Genomic DNA, 18,194 nt, shown 5'->3' with positions numbered 1-18,194 from the left:
GGGAGCAGGCAGAGAAGTGGTAGAAACCATCAGTCAGCCAGAGTCAGAGGGTGCCGAAGCTTGCGAGGGGCTCGGGATCATAAATCTGCACAGAAAGACCTCTTAACTTGTAATTTAAAGGTTTCTAAGTACCTGTGCCTTTTGAATGTGCTGATGGATTTTATCTGATGAATTCAAACACTTTCATTTTCTTCAGAGCTTCCATCTTTGAGGTACCCAAAAATAGTAGGCTTTTCATGCAGTTGTATAAGGATTCCATCTGCTTTATATTGAAAAGTAGGGCTTTAATGGAAAATTAAAAATGAGCCAGATCTCCTTTCCCACAACAAAGCCCAGGGCACTTTTCCCAATCCTTTCTTCTTTTAATCCCCAGAAAGTTACTGAATCTGTATTTCTGTGAAATCCTGCCCAATTTAAATTCTACTGAAAAGGCAAATAAACACCAACAAGTTCCTTCATTTCCACACAAATGTTGTGTCTATTTAGAAGCAGTAACAATTTCAAATGTTGCCACTCGTGAAATTTGATTTTTGTTTTAATTTTATTTTTATGTTATTCTAGAGATTGTGTGATATGTTGCCTGTACCTAGGCGCATACATGCGCTAAGGATATTTTAAGAAGCACTGATTTCTGTTAATGGTTTCTCTAGTTGCTATCTGAGTTTGAAGGGTATCACCTTTTATTGTCTAGTTTATTTTCTAACCTAGAAATACAAACGTGGTTCTTCATTGTTTTCAAATGTAAAACTCAGAAGGAGTTACCGGTGAACTCTTAACATTCTGTCATTCTCTATCATTTGTCATTGTCTCCTACTTGAAATGTCCTTCTGTGGCTGTCCTTTGGTTATTCTTTGTCTGATCCATATTCTCCGGATATGTTATATCCTTCAGGCTCTCTATGGTTTGCAGATACTTTGGCTTCACTCTCCTATTTCCTAGATTGAGTGAGGAGGTGTTGATCCATGTCACCGTGGATGTGCTGGCTAATGTAGATACTGGTTCTTGGGCCCTGTCCCTTTACTAAACAGCCCAGTGAATGGAGGCAGAATGAGCAGGTTCCTTAGCCTGGCCTTCAGTGCCTTCTGTACTATCTACGTTCTTCCTTAGTCATCCTGGCTCACCTCATTTAGCAGATGCTAATGCTTGGTAAGCCAGAAGCCCATCACCATCTCATTAATTGGCAATATGGCTCCGGCCTTTGTTTTCCTTTCCCAGAATCCCCCGTCCTCCCCTTCCCTTCGAATTCTACTTACCTGTCTAGGCCCAGCTGGAATCCCGACTCTCGAAAGCTTCCCCCAATCTCTTTATTCTCTTGCATTGAACACTTGTATCTGTCAATTGCCTCCTAATAAGTGATACCTGACGTTGTTAATTAAATTCAATATGAGAAATTCAGGGTTCAGAAGGTTTTTACAACTTGCCCAAGTTTGTACATCCAGTTACTAATTTAGCCTAGACTAGAATCCAGTCCTCCAAGACACACTTGGCCCCACATGTGCAAAAATGTTGGCTGCCCCCCTTTTTGACTGTCCACCTCAGGCATGTAGCACACTGTCATTCACAGTGTGGATACTCAGCAGTGTTCATTTGGACAGGCCCGGGGTAAGGCACTGGAACGTGCAGGGCCTTCTGGGCATCTGTGCTATGAGGCTGGCATCCTTTTGTACATTGAGCTTCTGTATTTTCTGGTGGCACAAGATTTACTCCCTACTGACCCACAACACAGTTTGGGTTCATTAACTGTCCTAGACTGTTTTAGGAACCACCATTTCATTTTGAGAATGGTATGTGTTTGAAGATCTTTTGTTTGGAATCTTGAGCTTTTTGTTAAAAATTTAGGGTGATTGGGGAAATAGTTACTCCTTTGCCCTCTGCCATCAGGTTTTCATCCACAAGATTTTCACTAAAAAAGAAAGGAAATGACATCCAAGAGCAGGGAGAAAATGCAGAATGCTTCAAAATCTACAGGAAATTGGAGGAATACAGTAATAAATGATGGGCGAGAGAAGAATAGCCAAATGGATCGCCAGTATTGTTGGGCCTGAAAGTATTATGTACCTACCCACTTCTGGACCTCACAAAGCAACATTTAACTGAGTGCCTCTGCCATGTATAGCCCAATTTTGGCTGTGGAAGTGCCTTCCTCTCCATGCACTGATTTTGTTCGCTTTGTAGTAGAGTCTTCTTAGCGTAGGAAGAGGGTTCTGTCCCAGACTTAAGGCCCTACAAAGTAATGATTTAAATCCACAGCTCAGCTATAGCCTTTGTTTGTATATCTTTCAAAAGAATGATTGAAAACAAGCTTTATAAAATGTTTTCCATGGTCATGGGGAGGGACCCCTGGAGTCATTTCTATAACAAAACTCAAAACAGCACAACAGGCAGTGTTGGTCTGCATTCATGAAGAGCCTTCTCAGCTGCCTGTGAGAGCTTGCTGTGATTCCTCGTTAATGGCTTCCCCTGCCTAGTCCTCTCCTGGATGCCAGGTTTAATGTATCTGGAATAGAGAGCAGTAAGAACACTTTCTGTGGATGTAGGCCAACTGCTGCAGCTGAAAGGGGGAGGGGTGGTACCTGGTGCTTTACTGTTGTTTGAAATGCTATTGTGATCTTCGAGAAGCAGTGGTGGATTTTTTTGCTTGCTTAACCATACACTGTCTGTCTATAATTTAAGTGCTTTTCCTGCCACCTCCCCACCACCACAACCACCACCTTAAATGTGGGAGATCACATGGCACTTTGACAAAATGTACTTTCCCCTCTGCTGGCATATAATGTCACCACTTCATGTATTTATTCATTCTGCTCATGTCCACCCTCTTTTGTACACGTCAGCGTCAACATTGTCCTTTTTTAGGAGCAAGTTTCTAGAAGGCTGAGAGTGAACCTTGTTTAATTTGCCTTGTGCTGTGTAACACTACACTGTGCATTTATTAAATGCTCATTGGTTTTGATTCTAAGCTTCCAGGTTGAGAGGTTTTACATGTGTTTTAAGTACTTCTAGAATGAGATGCTTCTTAAATAACTTTTCTTCATGCAGGTGATACATTGGGTCCTCTGCACTTATGGATCCTTGGAGTCCTTGGTTTAGAATCCAGATTTTGGTTGCATGTTTTAGATTCGGCCTTATGTTCTGCCTCCTTGGGTGAAAATGCAATGGCCCTACCTTCTAATCTTGCCTGCCCATTAGGGCCAAGACATAGATAATGTGCTACACCTCACCCTTCTTTTCATATAAGTGTGGTTGACCATGTAATTCCCATAGTCTTATAGTCATTATTCAACAGATTCTTGATTTCAGATTGCCAGGTGTTAGAGGTTGTTCTCTAAGAGGCTGAGAATTACTCAGTGAAGACCAGTGAGGGTGAGGGGTGGCTGGGAAGATTCTGGAAGGACTGGTAGAGTGAACAGAACCAGATGCCTCTGTGGGTGCCAGCAGCTCCTGGGAAAGGGACAGGTTCTGGTTAATTTATTCATAAGTATGATCCAAGAAGGATTGGCACTTAAAAAACTGCAACCCTAAACATTATTTGATTGTACCCCATTCCAACATGCCATGTGGGTAAGAGTCCCTGATCTGGGTTGCCCAAGGCAAGCCCTACTGCCTTCCCTGATCCTCACATCTCTAGCTCTGACAGAGGTTCTGTTTCCAGGGAATGAAACACCCTGGCCACGTCCGCAGAACGGGGCTTCCTTCCACACAATTGAGATCCAGAACTGTTGCTGCGGGAAGATTCCTGCTCCGTGCTCCCCACCAAAACACCCATGGGTTTTCAGTCTAGCCCATGGTTGAGCTAGGACATGCAGGAATGATCCACTAAAGAGGGAGGTGTTGGTGAGGCAGGAGCGAGAAGGAACAGTGGATGGAAGGAGATGGGTAAAGAGTTGGTGGAGGTGAGATCCTAATTAAGTATAGAGTTAGACCTTCTATTGGTTTCCCAGGACTGCCATAACAAATTCCCACAAACTCAGCTTAACACAAGAGAACGTTTTCTCTCATAGTCCTGGAGGTCCAAAATCAGAAACCAAGCTCTTGGCAGGGTTGGTTTCTTACGGAGTCCCCCAAGGAGATTCTGTCCCAGGCTTCTCTGTGGCTGCCGGCAAACCTTGGCTTTCCTTGGCTTGTAGGCATGTCACTACAATCTCTGCCTCGGTCTTCACAGGGCATTCTCCTCTGCATGTCATTTCATGGCCTTTTCCTCTCTTACAAGGACACTTGTCACTGAATTTAGGGCCAGCCCTAATATGGGATATTCTTATCTTGGTATTCTTAATTTAATTACGTCTACAAAGACCCCTTTTTCCAAATAGGCCACATTCACGGGTTCCAGATGGGCATGGTGTTTTTTTGTTTGTTTGTTTTTTTGTTTTATTTTTTTGGTTGAGGAGTTGGCACCATTGAACCCACTATAACCCCCCAAAGTAAGAGAAAGTAGCCATCACTCAGAGAGAAAGAGAACAGACAAGAATAATATTTACAAGATGGCATGCCTACTAAATGGCAGGCATAGTGCTATGTACTTTACCTGTGTGATTTTAACTATTACTGCAAGATAAATAAAGATACAGTGAAATTTGCATGTGAGAAGAAAGGAGTTCAAAGGAGTGGAGTGTCCTGGAACTTTTCTGTGAAGCTGGAGGCTGAACTGTCATCTCATGTTGAGAGATTTGGAGAAGGGAGAGTGGGCTTGGAGAATCTAGAAAAAATTCAGCCAGCCACTAAACTATAGGGTAGTGTGTAAATAGATGGATAAAAAATATTACAGTGTGAGGCCCCATTGGAATTTGCACATATGCTTATGGTTCCCTTTAGCCCAATTTTGTAACTTTGCCTGGTAATACTTGTCACTTTGGAATGAAAAATCTGGCCTTGTGGTGACCTAGAGTTAGGCATTGGTTTGAATAATAGGATGCTCTAAGAGACTAAAGAAAACGTCATTTGAATCAGCTGAAACTAGTATTCGGGCTGGATAGGGACATGAGCTTGGATTGAAGGTGCTAGATACGGAAGGGTCTGAGGCCTCGGACATGATGACTGGGCACAGCAGTTCAGAGGAGGAGTGACAAAGGTGAGGGGGCCTCAGGTGAGGAAACCCAGGGAAGTGGAGAGTTCCAAAATGATGCTGATGCAAGGCTGGCTTTGGACCTCCACTCAACGGTAGGACAGAGATTGAAGATATTGGGTAGGAAGAACTCAAGAAACGGAAAGCCATAGGCTCCCCTTGCCCCTGGTTCAAATATGAATGTATAATGGTATAAATGGTATATTCTAGGAGAATGACCTGCCAATGTGTTGCACTCTTTTTTTTTTTTTTTTTTTTTTTTTTTTTTTTTTTTTTAATCCTAGGTAAGTGTTCTGGGACCTCTGAGACCTTGTGTTATGAGCAGCTAGTTTAGTGGGAATAATATTTTGAACTGGTATTCAGTTTACTTTCCCTTCCTCCTAATTCTTGTTGCCCTGGGAGTCTCCCCCATTGAAGCTAAGGATTCCATCACTTCAAGGGGAGGACAGAACATGGTCAAGGACAAAGAAGACATTGTTCAGCTTTTGACTTCCAAAACAGGCCCTTAAAGCCTGTTTCAGAGAATAGAGTTAGCCCAAGCCTTCATTTAAAAGAGACAGGCTTTGTTAAAAGAAAAATGGTTTGTGGATTCCAAGCAGCCAAATCTCAGAAGGCCTGGTATATATGGTACATTAAGCCACTGAGGAGGGACGCTACAGGATCACTTCCGTTAGCCCAAGGAGAAAATCGCTTCCTGGGTTGGCAGGAGGAGCTTGCAGAGATTCAGAGGATTCCAGGGTTAAGGAATGGATGGGTCACTGAGATCTAGCACCCAGTTGTCCTGGGCTTCTGCTTATGGGGTTATTGAGATGATAGAAGACCCAGGTAGTTGGGTGACCCCCTGTAAGCAAAGAGCACTGGTGCCCTGCCTCCTCTCTGGAACTCTGGAAGGAAACCACCTTGTAGTTTGCCCTGCAGTGGGGCGTGTTTAGGTAGAAATGGGCCCTGAGGTGGTGTTCCTTCCCAGTTCCTCAAAACCTGTACATGGCGTGGGGAAATCCCGATAGTCCTGCTTATGCCCTTGGGTGGATGTAAAGGTACTGAGGGATCTAGGGTCAGAATAGAGAGGGCACAGAAGGGAAGTGTGCCAGTCTCCCTGCTGGAGGCTGGCTGAGATCGTGGCCACAGATACTGCTGAGCCCAGTGAGGTATTGACCAGCTATGTCAGCCAAACCAGGCCAGCACCCAATGACAAAGGAACAAGACATCCCACAGGGGCCAGAGGCCAGCACTTAGACTGGACCCTCTCCCCATCACTGTGATGGTCTGTAATCTCCCTGGGGAGAAGGCGGAGAAGGGAAGGAACAGAGCCCTGAGAGAAAGCTTGAAGTGAGTTTAATTTGACTAATTGCCCTGAAGCAACTACAGATTTAACTTTGAAGCCACTAGGTTACCTGTAACAAGTAAGATTGGGTTGGTTTTTTTTTTTTTTTTTTTTTTCTGCCATAAGTAGAAATGCAATGATCATAATCAAGTTGAATTCAATCATGCAGAAATAAAGTAACATCTTTCATATATTGTTAGGTAGTAAGTGTATATTTCAAACCTGCCACTCTGCATTTGGGCTATATTTTAACTGCTTAAACTTTTTTATTTGTGACAAATTTACCTATACTCTTATAGTATACCATTTTTCCTGTGATAAATCATGGCTTAGTATACCTGTTTTAGGTTCATTTGGGGCAAGAAGTGTGCGGTTCTGTCCTCAAGGGACAGAGTTTTCCACTTGATGTTTCAAGGTGGTGTGGGGTTTCTGGCTTCCCGTTATTTAGCTAGTGGCAGTTTTCCCCTGAGAAGGACCTCAGTTGCCTTGGGGCCTCAGGTCAGTGGAAAGTATTAGAAGTTCAAGACTTTCTCTAATGAATTTACTGTGATGCTGGAGATTAGAGGAGAATTTTTACTGTGTGTGATCCTTCAGTTCCATATTTTAAAGGTAACAGGGTGAATAGTAGAAATGTCTCTAAATACAAGGGGAAATGCTCTTCGTTTTTATTCAGTTCTCGTGTGCTAAATAAAGTATCAGTTTATGAAGGGTTTCATTTCCAAGTGTAATTTGTAAGTAGTTACCAGAACACTCAAATGAGAGAGGGGGAGAAAAAACCAGTTAGCTCTTTTTAATCGCATTTCATCTCTCTTTGACATTCATATGAGGATGATGCTGCATTTAAGATGATGTATTTTAAAACCTGCTGTTTCTGAAATACCTAGTAATTTTGGAAGGGAAATCATCAGGCTTGCTTTAAAAGTGTGCCTTTATTAGGGGTGTTCTGGGGTGAGGTGGGGAGTTGCCTGTTTAGATACTGCATATGTACTTTCTTACCAGAAAATTATTGTGACACTCTTAGCAAATTTTCTCAAAACATAAATATATCTCATATTTTTGCCTTGTCTGTCAGGGGGGAGCCAAGAGAGTTAGAGATGGAGAACCACATAATTTAAATTGAAAAGAGTCAGTAAATAATTAAATTGATAGAATTTAAGAAGTATTGATTTATTAACTGACATTTTAAAAATATTTTAGACCTATAAAATAGTTATCTTCAGAATCTTTTCAGAAATAAAATTTTTAAAACTTAAAAACATATGTCCATATAGATTAAATTTTAAAATCTTGTATTGATTATCTGAGTTTTATAAAACAATAACATAAGTAATTATTTTTCACTCCCATTAGTCAACTTTTTAGCTATGTCTATAACACCTATGCCAGTGATACTTCATATAAAGAATGAATTGTTTTTAATTTTCTTAATAAAGTCACCTCTAATCTCTTCAAAGTTGTGTTTATAGTTAGTATTTGAAATTAATATCTTTGATTGGCTTCTGTGTGTACATCACAATATTTCGCATTGAGAAAATAGCTCTTAGATGCAAAGTCTTTGGTGAGTTCTGAATAAATTCTGCTAAATGGAAGCTCTTCTTAGACAAGTTTTAAAAATATTGAACTGTCTAACTATTTTCACCCAAATATTTTCACAGATCGTTTTCTCTCATTCAGAATTCTTCAACAAATATTTTTATAAGACAAAACTTACAAAAGTAAGTTGCTCGGCAGTCCTTTTAAATGTTTTGTCAAATTTAGATGGCACAAAATTGCAGACCTTCTCAGTTTCACTCCATTCTGGTACAGAATATAAATGTATCCAATCGAAACTAGGCACTCCATCAAAAGGTTCCCTCAAGTCAAGATATTACAAAACATCAGAACATAATTTCAGAATTAAATTTTGAACACTAAGTTCTCATCATGCAATGTGTTCAGTTCCTCCTTTGCTTTTGTTGGAATAAATTTGAGCATCTTCTGTTTACAAGCCTTATTTTCAATAACTGCAATTGGCTGCAGGCTTCAAAAGTTGAAGTGTTTTGGTGCTTCATTCACTGCTTTGATCAAAGACTTCCAACTAGTTTGGAACAGAATGCACCCAAACTTTTTAAAGGATTTGTCTGTCATACCATTATGGCACACCCAGGTTGACAGAGAGAGTCATTTCTCAAGCATTAACAAACCCAGTTGATGATGACAGGGGGCAAAAGAGAAGGAATATACTGCTATGTTGAAGTGTTTTTTGTATTTAGTATTGGCTTTGTCACAAAAACTTTGGGATATTTCTAATTGGGTATATATAACTATTAGTTAATTTCTACCTCTGCAGTTTTTACATTCGATAGGATATAGCCACTTGTTTGAATGCAGTTATGAATTATGCACATGCCATAACACATTCTAAGTAACTTTCTGCACCATAGGTTTCTTGATTTAGTTAATAACATTATTTTTAGCATCACAAATTTATATTTGTATTATTCCTGCAAAATCAAATCATTTTATCTTCCGTGTTGAACTTTTTACCGTTTACAGTAACATTTACAATAATATGAGATGTTTTACCTGTGATAAAATAAATGTCCACAAGTTTTGTTTTGATCCCATGAGATAAATGAAAAAACTTATTATTTGAATTAATGGATTATCTGTTTAAAACATGTGGTAATACTAACATAAAACTGGAATAATTTAACTGTTGGTGAAGTTTTTTTCTTCTGCTAATGAAACTAATACATTAAAGTCATTTCAGTTTTCATATATGTGCAAAAAAACCTGAGCTCAAAAATAAGCAAAATCAATTTGGAACAACAGACATTCGATTCAAAAGAAATGTTCCTAGAGTGTTATGTTAGTAAACCTGCAGCTGCGAATGTTAAATCATCTTCCTTAACATAGTCTTGCATCATTATTAACATTTGAAGTAGTTGCTGTTGCGTTTTTAGCAGATTTGTGACTTGTGGTTTATGTAGTCAGTGATATCACTAAGGCTACCATGATGGATAGTAAATATCAACAAGCGTTTTGTGTGAATTTATGTTCATCATCTGCTTTCTTGAAAAGCAAAAATTTGGTACTTAATTTTTTATTAAACTTGCATTTTCTTTTTCTTTTTAGCTCATCACTGCCAAAAGGTATATTGCAAAATAAAATAGCATAACCATTCAATAAATGACAAAAACACTGAAATGAGAGCATTCAGACAATTCTTTAAAAGGTCTATAACAGAACTGTTTCCTGTGAATATTTCATGTATGCCAAACCTATAACTTTCTGTGTTTTCCATTAACCCTTCTGACTGCTGTTTCGTGCATCTCAGGCTGCAACATGGGTCACAGTACAATGGTCAGCACATCTAGTGTCTGGTGGAGGCAGTGGCCTGGAATACTTTTCCCAGTACCAATCAAGACTGGAAGGAGTTAGCTGCCTTTAGCTGCTCATGTCCAAGTACTCTTTGTTTTATGGTGAGCATACCGTGTGTTGTCCTTGAAAGGGAGGTGTAGCTTACACCACGATTGGAAAGGGGCAGGAAAAGAGATGGATTGTCATTGGTCATCTTTCAGCTTTAATCACATGTTAACGTGAACTTTCCCTTCACCGTATAGTTGTCTCACACACTGGTAGATAAGGTATGGGAGAAGCTGCAAGTGCAAAGTAGAGGTTACAAAACGCTTCCTGGTATATTTTAATGTAACCAATAATAGCACTTGGTTTACAAAGTGAAACATCTGAACAAGTGCTTAACCTGACTGTCTGCTGGGACAGCAGGCATAAACCGGCACTTTTGCAGACAAAGGGAGGCACGCTGTCAACCTGAGTAGACAATCACATTTCTCCATCTGCTTTGCACCCTCCTTTGTCTGGACTCTGCCCTTCTCTAGTCTTGATCTTTCCAACCCCACTTCCCACAATGGGTGAATGAGCTTTTAAAAAATCTATGTGACAAAGCAGGAGGATCACTTGAAGCCAGGAATTCGTGACCAGCCTGGGCAACACAGCGAAACTCTGTCTCTACAAAAAATTTAAAAATTAGCCAGTGATGGTGAAGCACTTCTGTAGTCCTAGCTACCCAGGAGGCTGAGGTAGGAGGATCACTTCAGCCTAAGAGGTCGAGGCTGCAGTGAGCTGTGATCTTACCACTGCTCTCCAGCCTGGGTGACACAGTGACACCCTGTCTCTAAAGTTACAAATTCATATATTTAAAAGAATCTCTATGAGATCATGTTGCTCCCCTGATGTCAACCTGTCGCAGTTAGGATAAAATCCAGCTCTCTGCCACAGCCCAAGCAAGAGGCTGTTTGTGCTCTTGCCTGATTGTCCCCAACTAGATTTTAAGTTTCCAGGGAACATACACCTGGCTATGTGCCTTCTTTGTCAGAAGGGGACGTGAGAGTTGTGCAATATATTTTCTTGATGTGATGAATTTGGTTTACTTTGAATTGATGAAAGAAAAAAAGGAGTGTCTTGTTAATCCATGCCAGTAAGCAAATTCAAGTCTAAATCTCTGTGTTCCAAATATCATTTGTATCTCTGATAACAAAGTTGGACAGCAGAATGTATGACAGGACTGGATCCTCTCCATTAGTGGAAGTCTTACGATGCGTAAAACCATTCTGATTCTGTGGTCTTCCAGCCCCTCTCCACCTCTTGGAAGTGTGAATTCTAGGGAATCTATTGTCTTCATCAACCTTAGATCAGAGACTTTAAGTACATTTGGAAAGGTGCTGCTCCGGGTGATTTGGGGAAAACAGACGTGCAAAAGCTCATGCGACTCTCAGAGACCTATGATGTTGGTGGTAGAGGAATACTCTGAAGTCACAATTGTGAGACCTTGTTGTGGTCTTGCACAACTGCTTCTGTTGCTTCTCTTTGTGAAACGTGCTACTGTTCAATTTTATCATGAATGCCTTTCCAAGGACAGTAAATGGTTTTACACACTATGACATCGTTTCCATGGCAACTAATGTATTTTAGCAAAGAGAGACTGTGATAGAAGTAGGCTAAAAAGGACAAATACAGAAATGGCACAGTGTAAAATGTAGGGCAGTGTGTGTTGTAGTAAGGACTTTTTTTTCCTGGCTTCTTGTTTAGGAAAACCTATATAACTAGATTTTGGATTTTTTTTTAAAACTCTTATTAATAAAATTTTTGCTGCACCCAACATAGTCTCGTATTTTTCTGACACAGTTCCTTCAGTTGGTACTTGGGCTTTTTGTTTGCTTGCCTTGAAATGAGATAATTTCCATCATATGTAAACATTTGTAAGTTTATCCATCTTAAAGGATGCACTCTCCTTAATCCCAATTCTCCTTTGGCCAACACCCCACTTCTCTGCCACCCTTTAGTTCAGTTCTTCTTGAGAGGGTTGTCAATACTACCTGTCTCCACACGGTGTTTGTTAAAAATCAGAGCCATTCCAATCTGGCTTTCATTCGGCCATTTGATCCAGTATCACCAGCTGGTCACACCCTCATCCTCTAAGTCTAGTGCAGCTCTCTTCTTTTGTTTATTTAGAAGCTAACTGCATGAATATACATTTTGAGTAATTCCACACCACATCAAGCCCCATTTATGTCAACCATGATTAAGAAATATAAGGGAATGTGTTACCCTGCTTTGTATATCTGAATACATTTGGATTATTTTGTTATATGATAATAAAACCCCCTCTGTGCTCTTAAATAAATCCCCAATGGTGAGCAGATAGCAGTCAATTTCCTATTTAACAGAAGGAGAAACGGAGGCATGTACCTTTTTATTACTTCTAAAGATAGCAAACCACTCTATGGGCTGGATCATACATACCCTCATTTATGTTTTGTTGGGCCACATGGTGTGTTTTAAAAATGTAAACTAACACTTTTAAATAGGGCAGTATTATATATAAAAGCTGAGATTTCCAGTTTCTCCTTAAAAGAAAGGGAAGGTTTGACAAAACTGAACCTGCCTTGTCTAGTGATAACAGCTTGCCCAAGCAGTGTTGTGGCTGTCTTCTTTGGAGGGAGCAGGGCTCTTCAGCTCACCCAGCTTCATCTCACCTGCATTACTCATTTATGTTGCTTACCTGGCCCCTGGGATTTTAAAATATGTAACCCTTGCCTCACCGTCTCCCACCCAATCACAGAGCAGATAAATAGCAGTGCTAGGGATGAAACTTGGTTTCCAAGCCAACCTCTTCCTCCCTGCCTGTGGACCACAATTCTGTATTGTAGAGAGTAATTCATAGGTTAGGGATGAGGGGCATCATCAGGTGGTCATCATGATACTAATTGAAACAGACCCATGCAGTTAGGGTTCTAGATACACTGTTTTTATGGGGTCCCCTCCCCTCTTGGTTGCCTCTATCAGAAGTTGTATGCTCTCAATTGTGATGTGCAAGGCGGAGGTGCTGGGGTAGAATGTGAAAATTTGTATGCACATACAAAAACTGGCCCCAAATGAAAAGCTTCAGTATCATAACAGGGGTTTCATATTTTCCAAATCTTCAATGAGCATGTATTACCTTTTTAATGAGTTAAAATAAATGTTTACATAAGATAAACAAGAACAAAATAGTAATACAAAGTACACATAGCACTGGCTGAGACCTGTGCCGTCCTCCCAATGTGGGGGACACCAAGGCCTTCCCCAGCCACCTCTGCTGTCCTCTACTAGACTAGAGTCTTTCCCCTAGATGCCCCTGGGGTAGTACCAATGTCTAGTACCAAGTTCGTCACTGCCCTGTGCCCCTCTTTTTGAACATGCACATATTGCTGTACCTTGATTGGGACTGTTAGGTAAGACAGGAAAAGAAGTTGCAGTTGCTGCCATCTCTAACCTTGGGACAAGGTTTGTGCATGGAGCAAGACACAGGAGAATGAGCTAGTTTGGAACCAGAATGAATGGTTGGAGGAAAATACATTTTTCCTGGGGAAACGAGGCAATGAGGAATGCTCCACAACAGAGGGCCTTGTCTGAGCTGGGTCCTGTCTCAGGCGCCTAACCCAGCTGTTGTGCACACAGGAGACTGTGGTGACCCTGAGCGTGGATGGTCCCACACACTGCATGTCTGTCTGCAGCTGCATGGGCCTCAGGGAGCCCTGTGAGAGTGGGCCTGTTCCTGGGCTGCAGGCAGGGAGCCAGGGGCTGCCCCGTTGGCAGAGAGCATTGAGGAGCTTCTGTGTGTGGTCTGTATATGTCTCAGCCTTCTTTGGAATTATGGCGGAGTCTGTCCCTGCCTGGTCATTTTTGTGCCTTGGGTCCTAAGTTAAGAATAAGTGAAGGAGCACTTGTCCCTGTGGACACACTTGATATGAAGTTGCTATCAAATGGCTATTTTATCCTCAGTCACCACTGACATCACTCCACGTACGGTTCTGAGGTTCTCACTTTAGTTGTGGTTGAATAGAGCTATGATCATTGGTGCAGAAAGAAGCCATTCAGATGTGAATCTGTGAAGATGTGTCTAGCAATGTACAGATGTTTTTTGGCAGGTCAATAAATATTTTAAATCTTTTGCAAGTAGTAAAAAGGGTTGAATTTGAAATAGGGAAGATACTATGGCAAGGGAAAATCATACCTCATCTTTCTCTCAATCTTCCATTTTTAAAATAATCAGACAAAATCCTAAACCATGATTTAAATCTTGAATTCATCATGGCCCTTAAATGTCCTTCATCCTGTATCAGACGTGATTACGACCCTAATGTATTGAATCTCTTTCAATAGCAAGAATTGCTGGGTAGTAGTCAACATAATAGCAGAATCTCCAGGTTGGATCTCCATCATTTGTTTAAAGCTAAAGACACAGGACTGAATTTAATGAGGAAGATCATCTTCTGGTTTTGAATACATTGTTTGTGGTGTGTGCTTACACTCTGGATTTACGTACTCCAGCACCACCCCAACACGCATACCTCCTGGTAATGCAGGGGGGAGTAGGGTGGGCCTGATTTAATTCCTTCTGTCACCTCCCCTCTTCACCCTTCCTCCAGCCATCACCAGAGATGGCACACGCCCCTGTAGGTTGCAGGTGCCATGCTTGGTGTAGTTCCAGTCACCAGCAAGCTGACAGTCTAGCAGGGAAACGGTGAAACAGGCCCTGTGCAAAGTGCCATAGGAGCACAGAGAAGAAGAAATCTAGTCCTGCATGGGGGTTTGGGCAAAGGAAAACAAGAGTGAAAGGTGATTTTGATCTGGACCCTGCAGGCTGATGAGGAGCAAGTTGCTACCCAGCAGGGTTGGCGAGATTGGAATGACAAGGCATAGCCCAGCGCCAGGAATATATTGGGGCTGCCTTTCTTTTTCGGCCCCTTCCTGGGATTGAGGCAGGTTAAAAACACAGTGGTACAGTGCTACTGCTGGCTACCTTCTTAGCTACTGTATACCGTCTCTCACAGTCTGGCGTCTGCCTTCCTTCCCACCTTTCTCCCTCCAACGTGCCACCATCCTCCTAGCCACTCCTGTGTTCTGCAGCACTGTCAGGCCTCTGGCCATTCTCTGAGCACGCAGCCCGCTCTCCTTTGACTGTGTACTGGTTACTCCGCCTGAGTAACATTCGTGAGGCTCATAGGGAGATGTCTGTGAGCATTTGGAAACAGTGCAGCAGGGTGACGGGGAGCTGGAGGGATGACTTTATCAAGAGAGAGCTCAGGCTTGAGGATTGCTCAGTTTTGTTTATTATCTGTGTGTTCCCCCAACGTTGGAGGATTGGTCTGATCTAGACAGTTGGAAGTAGTTCATTTTGGTCAAGGTCTTGTCCTTTGGCTTCCATTCCTACATCTGACCACACATTTGCAACATTAATGGATCAGCCTTTTCCACTGGGCTATCTGGGTCACTTCAGTTATGTTTCTCAACCAAAACATCAGCAGTGCTTCAGCAAGAAGAATAAAAGCATGGAAAATGCCCTAATACCCAAAGCCCACAATTGAATGGTTAGACAACTGTTTAAAATATCTGTATAACTACATATGCATATCAATATAGTATCTATACACACGTGCACACACACACACGGGGGTTGGGGGTGGGGTGGGAGAAGCCTATCTTCCCTTAGTCTTGGAAACCTAAAACTTGCATCTTCAAAAAATCAGATTTAGAATAAAGATAAATTAGGAAGATAATCGGTCAGTTTTAAAAAATGATTTTTAAGAAAATATGAGTCTTTGAAATAAAAAGTATCTCTATTTCACTTAAACATTTGTGAATAAACATTTCCTTATTCTCAACTTTTCAGAAAGACAGCCTTAAGAAAGATATACGTGGTTTGAAAAGCAAATGCCACTCTTTATTCTAGATAGCAATTCTATTTTGCGTCCATCCTTATCATCTTTGAAACAGTGGAGCTGCTGCCTAAAAATATTTCAGTATCTTGCTTGGAGTCCTCAGAGTTAAAGCTGTGGTGTCCTCCTTTTGGTTTATGGCTGCAGAATGATGGGTGTATATATTGTTTTTGTTAGTTAACTCCATCTGTTTCATAAGCCTGAAAAAGAAATTGGATGATGCCGTATATACGTATGGATGGATAACACTCCTTATGCAGTAGTGAGTCAGCAGCTTCAAATGGGTTTTCCGTTTTCCTATTGGTACTGGTTGCTAAAGTGCTGTAGCGTGAAGGCTCATTCTTTCAGAATCTGTTGTGAGTTGGGCATCCTATGTTGTTGGAATTACACAGTATGTTTGAAAGAAGGGTATTCAAGTTTCTTCCCTACATTAGAAATGGTAATGATTTTCTAAGTGGTCTTTCTAAGGCTGATGAAAGAATCTTTCACCTTGTAAATAGAAATCTCCTTATTGTGACCTGTAAATCAGAGCAACAACTTTTCTGAGCCTCTGCAGAAGCGTTCAAGAGTGGCAGGCAAAGTTCCACTCTATATATGTTCCCTTTTGTGAAGAGTTCTCATCGTATTGATTTATTCTCTTCTGATTATAGGGAAGCAAGTTAAAATTTCTGGACAAATAATTCTCGTTTTATACAGCTCAGCAGTGTCTAGATCCTTACCGGGTTAGCCAAAAGAAAAGGCGTCTATTGCCTGGTGGTTTCTCCGTAGGACAGGACAGCATGTCTCAGAACCCAGGAAGAGGTGGGATGATATGGGTTGCTAAGGCGTGAGCTGCAGTGGCATGCTGATTAGCACATTCTCTCTCACCTCCATGGTGGTTCTCTTGTTCGTCTCCAGTGAGTTCATGATTTGAATGCACATCTGCAGAGAACAATATATGAGTTTCAAATTCTCTTCCTCGTGGTCATTTTTTCTTTCCTTCATTCTGAGTCATCTTTGACTAAACAAAACAAAGATATTACTGTTAATTATACATCTTTACAAATAGTGCAAAAATTCTTGTGTGTGTGTGTGTGTGTGAGGGGGAGATGGTTTTGATAGGAATAGTAATTTATGATGGGGGTGTTTTAAATCGTGGATCAGGAAGAAAGATACTAAGAGTCACATTGAAGAGCTTAAGAGTCTCTCCTAAGATAGGAAACATTGTTTCTGCCTTTTTTTCATGTTTTTTAACTCAAAACTCTCTGCCCTAACATATTGTTGTAAACGTCATTCCATTCAACTATCTTTATTGTTCTCTTTAGACACTTTATTAAAACTGCAGCTTTATTCAAACAGCTAAAATTGCGGATAATAAATGAAGTACCATAATATTGGCCAGTTGTAGGCACAGCATGTGAACAAACTGGAAAGCTGCCATCCTGCTCCTGGCACTTTAAAGATTGATGTGAAGCGTGCATGGGTGTCATCAGAACCAGCACTCAGTTTTGCCAGGGGCTTGGCACAAGGTTCTAAGGTAGTCCTGGGGCTGGAGTTCCATGGACAGGTTGATGCAGGCTGCTGGGTGGGCAAACCTCCTGCAGAGGGGAACCCCAGCTGATGGGAACCAGGGGCCATCTCTAAAAGGCTTTTTTGACAGTGGGGCCCACCCACAGTCAGATAGGAAGGGGAAAGGTATGGGCTGGGTGCCGGGGGTGTTTTAATCCAAGAGATAAATTGAGTAAGACCTTGGAAGACTCAGTTTTAATTGTGCCCCAACCATTGACGACTTGTAGAGACTCTGAAAAAGTGAAGAGAGTGTGTGTGTGTGTGTGTGTGTGTGTGTGTAGACACAAGTCCTCCATCCTTATCTTTCCTAGTTCTAGAAAGTTAAAATCTCATGCTGGCTTCGTTTGGTGGTACAAGGCCAGGTCTTTGCAGTTTCAGACAGGTGTTTGTGGCAACTGTGACTTAGCAACAATTGTGTGAATGATTAAAAAATTTGTGGGCAAATTGATTGTCTGCAACAAATGGAAATTCTATGGTGGTGCTTTGTGGGTGGTTTGGAGGCAGAGAGTACTTGGTTCTCTTTTGATGTCTCACTATTTTTTTTCTTCTTCTGCAGTTTTTTTGAAGAAGCAGAATGCTGATCTAGACGTGGAAAAAGTAAGTTGGCAAGTTTTGCACTGAGAGCATGTGCCTTGTGAATTATAAAGGGCTTCCTGTTGGAACCCAGGATGAAGTCCACTTTTAATTTGGGATTGTAATTCTGAGTCCATAGGTTTCTAAGAGAGAGGTCGAGTTGGAGATGGAACTGGTATGTGAAATAGAAAGAAAATCTTACCTCCCTTAGTGGACCCACTATTTTCTCCCTTCCCTTAGTTGTAACACTCAATTCTGGTAATTTACGGGAACATATGTTTTGACTATAAGTTATGGCTCCCACCCCAGAAATAGAATGGAACAGCTGTCCCATGGCTGAGGAGCCTTCGGGCTGGGGAGGAATGGGGAGCGCCTATGCTCAGGCTGGTCAAGAAGGTCGTCTTCAGTCCATTCATTGTTGTTT

The 18,194-nt window shown here is 41.4% G+C and overlaps 1 protein-coding gene across 5 annotated transcripts in view; it reads left to right on the top strand.

Moving 5' to 3' along the window:
• The window catches only part of FYN (FYN proto-oncogene, Src family tyrosine kinase), a 207,483-nt gene that overhangs the window by 9,185 nt on the left and 180,104 nt on the right, over positions 1-18,194 (top strand). For 3 of the 5 annotated variants that reach the window (XM_073022420.1, XM_008007311.3, XM_073022418.1), the window contains exon 1: positions 17,757-17,794. The exons of 1 other annotated variant lie outside the window; for it this stretch is intronic. The gene's annotated coding sequence lies outside the window, so the exon portion shown is untranslated. Of the gene's footprint in view, positions 1-17,753; positions 17,795-18,194 lie in introns of those variants that run through there. One more of the 5 variants, XM_038001005.2, reaches the window with a different exon arrangement.

Source organism: Chlorocebus sabaeus, chromosome 13, assembly GCF_047675955.1.
Source record: "Chlorocebus sabaeus isolate Y175 chromosome 13, mChlSab1.0.hap1, whole genome shotgun sequence".
Classification (NCBI taxonomy): Eukaryota; Metazoa; Chordata; class Mammalia; order Primates; family Cercopithecidae; genus Chlorocebus; species Chlorocebus sabaeus.
This window is presented reverse-complemented; position numbering and strand designations above follow the sequence as displayed.